Source organism: Epinephelus fuscoguttatus, linkage group LG19 (assembly GCF_011397635.1).
Source record: "Epinephelus fuscoguttatus linkage group LG19, E.fuscoguttatus.final_Chr_v1".
Lineage (NCBI taxonomy): Eukaryota > Metazoa > Chordata > Actinopteri > Perciformes > Serranidae > Epinephelus > Epinephelus fuscoguttatus.
This window is the reverse complement of record NC_064770.1, coordinates 21,587,767-21,598,309: the sequence shown is the minus strand read 5'-3', so window position 1 is coordinate 21,598,309 and position 10,543 is coordinate 21,587,767. Positions and strand designations below refer to the sequence as shown.

Genomic DNA, 10,543 nt, shown 5'->3' with positions numbered 1-10,543 from the left:
AAAAGACAAATGTAACCCAACCTTAGACCTTAAAAGTCATAAGGTAGTCCTAAATTTGAATTTTTGAGGTCTTAATTGCGACAAATATATTATCTGATTTCATTTATCCATCTTTTAATTTATTTCTGTCAAAAGGAGTCATGCTCTTCTGCATAAAAATTCTGAATCTTTAAACCTTCCAATGAACCTAATACTGTGTTCTTCCTAAATAAAACCTACCTCTGCAAGGGACTACATTTATACTACTTACCTATACTCACCTGCAATGCTTGAATGAAAAATAGATAAAAGTTTTGTCCAGAAATTATTGTTAAATTTGGTTAGAAATGATCTCAAAAAGGACTTTAAAGGCATTTAATTTAAGTGTCTGACACCTGCAGACACTCTGCATATATACATTTAGAAATAAAGGCAACATCTGGGTATGACTATTCCAGATTTATAAGCCAACCAATTTACTGTGACTGGTTACTAACAGAGTAGATTATCAACTGAGTGTCTGATTTCTTTAACAAATCTCACGAATCCTGCTGTTTCCTTGTTGTTTATAAATCAAGATGGAATAGAAAGAGCACTTAGTTCCCACTCTCTGAATAGAATCCAACTGGTTCTGTAATATTGTCAGCACTGAAGATGTATGGTACATATGATATCCATCCTTCAGCACACAGTGCAGTGTGTTGTGTCTGTGGATGTAAAGTTGGTGCAGATGGCAGGGACCATCGCCAAGTCAGATTCCTTTCCAGCCGTGATAGGCTCGCCTCGTGCCATATATCAATACTGTCTGCAGTCATCAGCACAGGATGCAGCAGCATTCACCGTCTTTCAAATGGAACAAGGAGCTCCTATCTGGAGTAGATCAGAGCTGGAATTTCTTGTGACAAAAGGTATTTCATTTCAGAGCTGTCAAGTAAAAGCATTCCTTTTGCCCGGTATTTAAAAAAAGTAGGAAAATATGCTTCGGTGATGGACATTTTTCTGCTGCGTTTGGGTCCAGCTGCATTTGCCAGCCCAAAACTGTCCAGATTACAGATCTGTCCTCCACTGGCAGTCAGATTATTTCCACATAAATGATCTCGACCCATCAGGGGTGGGTTAATGTCACACTGAGAGAACTGATGGAGCAAATCAGACAGCAGCTTATCTGAGTTGGGGAGTTTAGTGCTGAGGAAATCCCCCGGGGGCTGTATATTTTTCTCATTACTGTACAACAGCTGTTTATTATTCATTCATTTTTTTATTTAAATGATTAAAAATAATCAGAGTGTTTTCATCCTCTTACTTTCAGCTTCATCAAGTGTGTGTGTCTCCAGGTTTTGATCATCTCTGACAGCTAAAGGGACCACTGCCGGCTGCGTCTGACTGTCGTAGCCCAGATGTTGAGCAGATTTTATTACAGTAGGCGGTAAGAATGCTATGTCGGAGCCACGCTGCTACATCAAACACCTCCTCTGGATTAGAGCCCATAGCGAGCGCAGTTGCCCTACACCACTCACAGCAGCTAAAAGACATGTGGGGGGATAGATGGAGCAGAGACAGGGGATTATCAGGACCTCCCATTCAGGGTCTGTGGGATATTTATCACTGCAGCAGATCCACAGTCTGCAAGACACATCAGAGACCGTAGTGGAAAGCATGTGTTACAGGGAGCTTTGCCTTGATAGTGCCATGTTATGTGTGCAGCTTTGTGCACGTGCATGCTTAAGGAACAGAGTGTGTCTCCACTGCATCACTGAAGTGGGTGGGAGCAGGTGGGGGAATGGCTCTGGGAAATGAGGGAGGCTGTTATAAGAGAGTGCTGCCCAGGTCATGTTTCCTCAGTGTGTCACTGTTGAGGGATCGTACCACAGAGTGTGTTTGGCCGCTGTGACCTGGAAAGACACTACTGACACTACTTCACAGACAGGTAGAGTAAAACTCAAAGAGCAGTAAATTTAAGTGACAGTAGAATAAAGTGCAGTGCTCAGGATCTACATGAAAAACCTTTGTTTCCTATTTATTTGAATTAAAAATGTAGATTAATAACTTGCAGATTCAGTTGAATTTATTGTAAGTAAAATTCTAACTTTGTTATCAAGCATAAGAGGTTTTCTTTATGTGAAAATGTTTTAAACAAGTTTTCCTGGCATCACTTACATGTATCTTCCACTTTCCATATTCAGATGCTTTAATTAGCTAAAAGTAGAAATACCACTGTTGAAAAATACTCCATTACAAGTTAAAGTCTTGAATTAAAACATCAGTTAAGTAAAAGTATCAAAAGTAAAATTACTTATTGTGCTGAATGGTTACTTTCACAGTGTAATAGTGTTATAGATTATTCTAACAAGGGCATGTAGGAGCATTTTCATGTTAAAGTTTGTCAGTGTGCAGCAAATTTTAGATACTTATTGAGTAGTGTAATAGTACTGTATCATATCATATAAGCCTATCATGGGTTTGTTGTATGTAAAAAATATCTAATTATATCTAATTATTACATTACTGCTTCCCTGTGCACTTGTTTCTCAGCAGTGGTGCCCCTAGAAATTTTTCACAGGGGTGGCCAGATGGGGCCGCTGAAAATCTTGGGGTGGCACATCAAAACCAAAAGCCATTGTGCTGTTGAATATAGGCTAGTTCGAAATTATGGCAGTATGAGAGTTGAGAAATTGCTTGCAAATACACTTGGATTCCTTTTGTCAAAGTTAAAATGACTAATTATCTGAGAAACACAAACATGCAGCTTTAATTTGAAGGAGTATGTTGATTGTAAGGAGCAAAACATTTACTGGGAATAACTTTTCCCAAGTTTAGGGGAGACTTGTACCCATAGAGCCCATTTTCATTCAGATGTCTTGAGATGAGAGTTAAAGGGACCCCTTTGAAAATGGTCATGCCAGTTGCTCCCTTGCCAAATTTTAGCCTAAATTTGGAGCATTATGTAGTCGCCTTCTCCACAAAATAGGGTGATGCGTTTGCCTCCAACTGATGCCTTAGGTTGTCTAGTTTCCCGAGACACCACTACCTTTGTGCTAGCTGAAAAAATAAGTGTCTAACAGCCTCTTAAAGACAGTAATGTCTATCTCTGATTATTTTCACCGAGTTGGGGAAGCAATTGTGTCACTGGGGTCATGGCCCCCTTCGCCCTCCCCTTAGGAGTGCCCCTGTTTCTCAGCAGCACCCACGTCTATAATTTCTGTTTTTCTCAGGTGAGGAAGATGATGATGAAGGGGATTCTGGTACTTTTCTGCATGATCTTAACATGCAGAGCTCAGAAGTGGAAAGAGGAAACCTCACGTTGGGTCCCTAAAGGTCAGGGATGCTGCATTGTCACTCTCAATTTTCCACAATCTGTAAATGATTAGAAAAAGGTTTCATTTTTTAAAGCACTTGAATCCAGTTCTCGTTTCTACGGTTCGGGGTAAATACTTAGCTCTACTTCTACTGTAAATGTCTGTCCTCTGCAGAACACAGCAATGGCAAGACTTGTTCCAATCTGACGCAGGTGCTGGACAACTGGAAATTTGCTATTCTAACTCAAGTGAAAGACCTGCTGATCAATGACCACGCCTCTGTCCTGCCTGAATACAACAGGTGGGTCACAGTAGCTTCTGACTGTAAGTTGCAGTCATGTTAAATGCAAAAGCAGGAACAAGAAGAGAAAACAGTCCAAATGTTGGGAAAGAGCGAGAATAACAACACTCAGTTACGTCAGTGAGCATTTTATTGTTCCTCGCAGTGGTACAAAATTAGGAATTATGTAACTTGCTTTGCTCTGCACATGACCACTGACCTGTCAGAGCCAGTAATTTGATCCACGATCGCTCTGGTCCACACAAGGCCGACTCTGCTTTGTAAATGACCTCACTGTGGGGACTGTGCCAACAAAAGACGGGAAATGTTTCAGCCTCATGTTCTGATGAATTGAGTGTATGTGGCAGATGTTACTTCAAGTCAGTGACCCTTTGCTTTAGAGATCAGGTTGTGGATCATACCAACACCCAGTTTAATGTGAACATTCCTGACTAACTGTTTCAGGTGCACTGCAGGCTCGCTGCAGGTGTCCTTTCTCAAAGATGTGCCAAGAATATTTAAACTTTCATCTTTTTTTTTAAGCGACTTCCGCTCTTTTTGTCTGTTACCCTGATGTTTCCTGCAGAGGATGGGGCTGTTCCTGCTTAACAGCATGTCGTGACTTTCATGTTCATGTTGCCAATTTGACTGAGGTCTCGTCTTGGTTATGTTTTGCCAGTAAACATTGTTCCCATTTCATGTGAGCTTATGGAACATTTCAGAGCCAAAGCTCTTTGACTGGTCATTGGAATACTGAAATAATTTTCTCATTTGTTCTTTCCCAAATGTCTCTGCATGTGTCAAGGATCCAACCTCTGTCAGATGCCCTGGGTGACCTCTACAGGGAGTTTAACATGCTGAAGGATGAGCTGGGGAAGCTCACCTCAAAGTTTGACGGTTTGGAGGGTTTTGTGGATGACCTCAAGGACGGCAGATTCGCTCTGCCTCAGCGGCCCGTACAGAGGGTTCCCCCCAGCGTTGGTCTGAGGTCTCCACTGCGAGCACAGATGAGGGCTCATGACAGGGGGATTATCAAGGGGCCAACACTGCTCAGAGCGAGGAGGAGAGGGCCACAGAGACCTTAGACCTGTCGACGCTGATGTATCAAAAAAGAGTTAATATGTATATATATTTTTAAGGAGAAGATGATTAGTTTATATGAATTTATTGATGAGTGTGACATGAGAATAAGTCACATGACTAAGAATAAATATATAAAGAGCGATGCATGGTGTAGAAAAGATGTTTTTTTTAATCTCTAAATAAAGTATTTATCTTTGCCTTTCTGTACAAAGTCACTTTTAACCACAAGGTGGGAGCATTTATCAAATTATCTCAGTTGCATCCTGCTGCTCTGTGTATCAATAGCTGGACATAATGACTGAAAAGGTAGTCTAAGTGTAATATAACACTGCTTAAAGATGCTTTTTCACATTAATTAACATTGTAAGACTATTGTATTTGTGATTATTAAAATCAGATTCATTTGCATTGACTCATACAAAAGTAATCCATCTCAGTTATCATATATGACCCACTGGAAGTGTGTGGCGGTGTATTTTTCTCCTCCTCACTTTCTGTGTGTGGGACATTTATGTGCATGTATCCTCACAGTGCCCAGGTTAGGTTGGGGGTTAATTTAAAGGCAGCGTCCAAACGTTAGACATAGACTGTATATAAAGATGGACAATGCATCTTGAATACCAGATACGGTTGCTGCCATCTTGGGCTGGTGATGTCATTTGGAGCTAGACTCTGTGCAATAGTAATCCCGTTGGTATCAAGTTCCAGCCCATACACACGTCTGAGCAATCACGAGCAGCGACATTGATAGCGAGCATACTGATTGGCACACACAGCTGTCAATCATGACTTCAGTCTCCCCCCCACCCCTTTTTTTTAACATCAAATTACTGGTTATAACCAAACTTCTCAGAAAAATGAGAACTTGAACTAAACCAATGTGATAACAGCTACCTATGATGGCAGAAAGACAGCTCCAGCGGATGTTTCGGCTTCACATTTGGAAATCTGTAATGTCGCCCATCTTTATTATACAGTCAATAGAGTGCTCCAGGATGAGGAAGTCAAAAAGCCAGTGTGATTTTTCCATTTCATTTGATTTCGGCCTTTCTGGAGGTGCGACTCTGCCTTAAGGCTGTGGCATGTCAAGGAGACCTTGGCCTGCAGATTAGAAGCACACAGAGAATGAGAGAGACAGATTGACATGTGGACAGGAAGCTGGGTAACAAACCGGCCTGTGACTGACAAAAGTTTTTAAACACATTTTTATATTTATTTTGACATACAGTATGCCTACTATTTTTCCTGTCTCTAATATCCCGATCATCCTACCTTTTATATTAGAATTTCAAAATGAACTACAGTATAAGAGAGATTGAAAGAGGGCAAAAAGAAACTCATCTGTCAATCATGTCCTCCTGAACTACTTTTTCAGAGGGGATTCACATTATAATATATCTAAAAACACTCATTTGTATAGGAAGAAACTAACCATCAATTAACGCCTCTCTTCCTTCCCAGGATGCACCTGCAGGCCTCCTCTCCTTATTTATAGCTCCATGTAAATGAAGAGGTCAAGTGTCAGCTCTCTGTAAAATCAGAGGGAACTGTCTCTGACTGCAAACACACTGATAGTTTAGTTTTCAAAGTGTTTTATATCAAAGAAAGTTTGCTTCATATGTGTATAAATTACAGTGATGTACATTTGTGCAGAGCCAAAGCTTTTATTAAGCAGTAGATGTCTGTCGTTGACTTATGGAAAAATGTAGCCAGAATTATTCCTTTATGCTTGGGAACCCAACTAGTAAGAAATACATATAAAAGGCAGGATGTCTTGACGTCAGGACATGATTGTATTTTGTGAATCAGCATTTTCATCTACACTGACTATGATGAATAAATTAAAGACATTTCCCTCCACAGAAGATGAGAGTAAGAAATGTGAGAAAGCATGCAGAGTGAAGCAAAGCTCCTCCTCCTGTCAGTCACTCTCAGTTTCAGTGTGCTATTAAATTGCTCCTCCAGCACCTCCTCTCCTCATCCTCCAAAGCCTCTGATCTGTCAGCAGTAAGCTGACTTTCCAAGTTACAAGGCCATTCTCAGCACACACTGACAACATGCTGGGGACCCTCTGCACTCTCATCACTGCTCTAACATGTAAGGAGGCTGACTTACTGCAGCTTTGACCTCATGTTGGATTCATCAGTCTGTGTGTTTCTCTTGACTCCATGTCATCTTGTTGTTTCCAGGTGTGAGTGGTGTGACGGTGGTGACACAGAAGCCTCCTGCTGTGACGCTGAGGAAAGGAGAGACAGCCAACTTAGAGTGTAACGCTCCTTTAGATGGTGCTCGCTGGTATAAACAGACTCCAGGAGGAGTCCCTCAATTTGTCCTGATTTTTGATCGTAGCTGGAGCTCTCCAAAGTATGGCTCTGGTTTCTCCTCTCCAAAGTTCACATGTACTCATCAGTCAACGACAGATTATCGTTTGATCATCAACAATGTGGAGGAGGGAGACTCAGCAGTCTATTACTGTGCTACATGGGACAGCTCTGCTAAAGAGGTTGTATCACAGTGATTTACACTGTGACAAAAACCTCCTCACTGCATACTTCTGCTTTTTGAGTCTCTGACACATCTGATCATAGAGCCATCAAACAACACTTTGTGTAGCAACACACTATACATTTTTTCTCCAACATTTAAATGATAACATTGGACTAATTCCCACATAAATTAATGACAAAATGTATTTGTGAAAAAATGACAAAATTGATAAATACGCAGTGCACCAGTAAATGCACACCACCCTCATCCATACTATCTGACATCTTGATATATTGGTAATTCAGGCTTTAAATGTGACTATATATTCCCATGTATAATCTTTAAGTTAGACGGATGCAGACACTGGTTAAAATACATAAAATAAAGTTAATATTTTTAGATCAATCCTCTGGTAACCAAGTAGTGATGATTGTTACAATTCAAACTGCAGTAATTGTCAATCCTGTTTCATGAGACAGACCTTAAAGACCTAAAAGCACTTTAATATCTAGCTCCTGTGAGAGTATTAACACTGATTCAAAGGACATCAGCAGGTCTCCAAAGACAACAGGAACAACAACAAAACAAAGTGGAACAAACTAAATTGTCAATAAGATGTGAAAACACATAAATCCTGTCATTTATTAATGAATGAAAACAGAGTTGAGTGTTGAAACTCCTCCTCCTCCACTTCTCCTCTCCTCAGTGTCTTTATAAGCTTCAGTCTGTCTTCTCCTCACACTCCAACCCTGCTCACCTCTCAGCTGGACAGTAAGGGACGTTTACACCACACACTGACAACATGCTGGGGACCCTCTGCACTCTCATCACTGCTCTAACATGTAAGATATTCTTCTCAGTCCTTTTATAGCCCATATTTTCACACACAAACCTTTGACTCATGTATTTTTCTCTGTATGTTGACAGATGTTGATGCAGCCAAAGTGCTGACCCAGACGCCTGCTGTCCACACAGTTTCTACAGGACAACAAGTTGTTCTCAACTGCAACATTCAGAGATATGATCGGGACTCTGTCCAGTAGTATAAACAGGTTCCTGGTGAAGCTCCTCAGTATGTTCTGAAATTTTACCATTCTGACAGCGCACCAGACGACTTTGGATCAGGATTCTCCTCAGACAGATTCAACTCTAAATCCTCATCAAACATAGATTACCAGTTCATCATAAAGCGGACAGAGACAGGAGACTCTGCTGTCTATTACTGTCAGACATGGGACACCTCTGCTCAGGAGAACGTATCACAGTGATTCACACTGTGACAAAAACCTCAGTGAGAGACTCACTGCTGATTTTATGAATTCTGAAAAAAATCAAACAATTAAATTCTGTCAACTTGGAACAAAACAAGAACAGACATTGCATAAAGCCCCCTAAAGAGACAAAGTGTTTGAAACATGTCCAGCAGTGTTTTGGAATATAATGAGACTGATGAAGTGAAGAGACGTTGACAGTGAAAGTTGGTCTCAACAGGATGTTTCAGTTCCACTCCCCTCATTAGTGAGAGTCAGGAGGTTTTTGTACAGCACATGTGTACAAACTGAATCACTGTGGTATTCGGACAAGGCACCAAGCTGATTGTGACAAGTAAGTACTTTTTAACTCGTCATAAAACAGCACAGATTTTATGTTTCTCATTCAAATTAAGAGAAAATGGTCAATTCATAATCTGCAAAATAAAAAAAAAGAAAGAAATATTCAACACATTGTTTGGTGAATAATAAATGAGTGGTTCTACATCTGTTTGATATCAGGCTGTGTGTCTGAAGGCAAACGATCATAAAAAGGCTTTTTGATGGCAAAGGAGTTTTAAACATTTGGGCAACATTTACAAGATTATTTATTTTCATAACTTATGACAAGTTTTAACATTTCAAAACTCTGCATTAATTATTCTGTAAAGAGTATTTTATATTGTGACATTAATAGTAAAATATTGTTCTTGTGATATTTATTTACTTATCCTCTAACGTTCTGATATATTTTAAACTTCATGTGAATATGATTGTGGCTATTTGAAGTATTATTTTCATTAGGTGGTTAGATAGACACCACAAAGCAAAGTGACTTCTGATATACCTGAAACTGTCACAGTGATTTAAATTATTATATTAGAATATTCTACCCATTTGTGACAATTTCCAGCTCAAAAATTAAACTGAACTAAAAAATATTTCTAAATTTGTGATTGATGGATTGTTGATGTTTTAAAAAGGAGCACTGCTCATATTTTAGGTGATGATTTCTAAATGTGTTTGCAGATTCAAAATGCTTAACTTCTTCAACGTGTTGGTTATATCGTCAACACAAGCAATAAATGAATCTCCTACTGTCATGCTTTGTGTTAATGATTTGACTCCTAGTTATGTGATGAATGTCCTTTGTGTATCTTCAGGCTCCAGCCTCCCTCCTCCTGTCCTGACAGTCTTCCCTCCGTCCAGTGCTGAGCTCCAGTCCAACAAAGCCTCTCTGGTCTGTCTGTCCAGTCAGTCTGTGCCTTTTGCAGATGTGAGCTGGTTGCTTGGTGGGAGTCCAGTGAGCAGTGGGATCTCTACCAGCAGCGCTGTTCAGCAAGCAGACCAGACCTTCCAAATCAGCAGCTATCTGGCCGTCCAGACGTCAGACTGGAACATGGATAAGGTTTACACATGTAAAGTGTCTTTGGGCTCCCAGACTGCAGAGAAAAACATCAACAAGTCCCACTGTCCCACTGAAGAACAGTAGAGGAGCACAATGAGCATTTAACATCTGCTTCTTTACTCTTTGTGCTGTTTGCTCATTACAAAGTTTACATGTTAGAAAAGATGTGTCTGCATGCTTGTAATAAATGTTGTGACAGTTAGGTGGAGGTGTTGTATCAGCTTTGCAAATGCTGCAGTTTTCAACAATCATTCAATAAAATAAGACAAAAAAAAACAGTTGAAAAAGTGTTTGTATTTATTTGTACTTGTGAAAACATCATTTAAAAGGATAATGTTCTGCAAATGTTGTCACCTTGACTAGATTGTATTTTTCTCCTGTTGTTCATCTCACTGATAATAATTCTGGACACAAAGACAACAGACAGACTTGTTTCTTTAATATTTATATTCAAAATCATAAAGCAACATTGTTATTAGGTGTTAATTTGCAATAAAAGCACAGCAGAAAGATGAATATGACTTTGCCTTGTTTTAGTTGCTCACAGTGGTTAAGACGTTAGAAAAATCAGATGACGAGCAAATGAAAGTGAGTTTTCATCCTCCATCAGTGAAGCATCACCTCTCTACTCCTCCCTCTCTTCCTTCCCAGGATGCACCTGCAGGCCTCCTCTCCTTATTTATAGCTCCATGTAAATGAAGAGATCAAGTGTCAGCTCTCTGTAAAATCAGAGGGAACTGTCTTTGACTGAGAGGTTAGT

At 40.0% G+C, this 10,543-nt stretch overlaps 1 pseudogene; it reads left to right on the top strand.

Moving 5' to 3' along the window:
- The first annotated feature begins 6,602 nt into the window (after window positions 1-6,602).
- On the top strand, window positions 6,603-10,144 carry LOC125879518 (immunoglobulin lambda-1 light chain-like; annotated as a pseudogene).
- The last annotated feature ends 399 nt before the right edge of the window (window positions 10,145-10,543 follow it).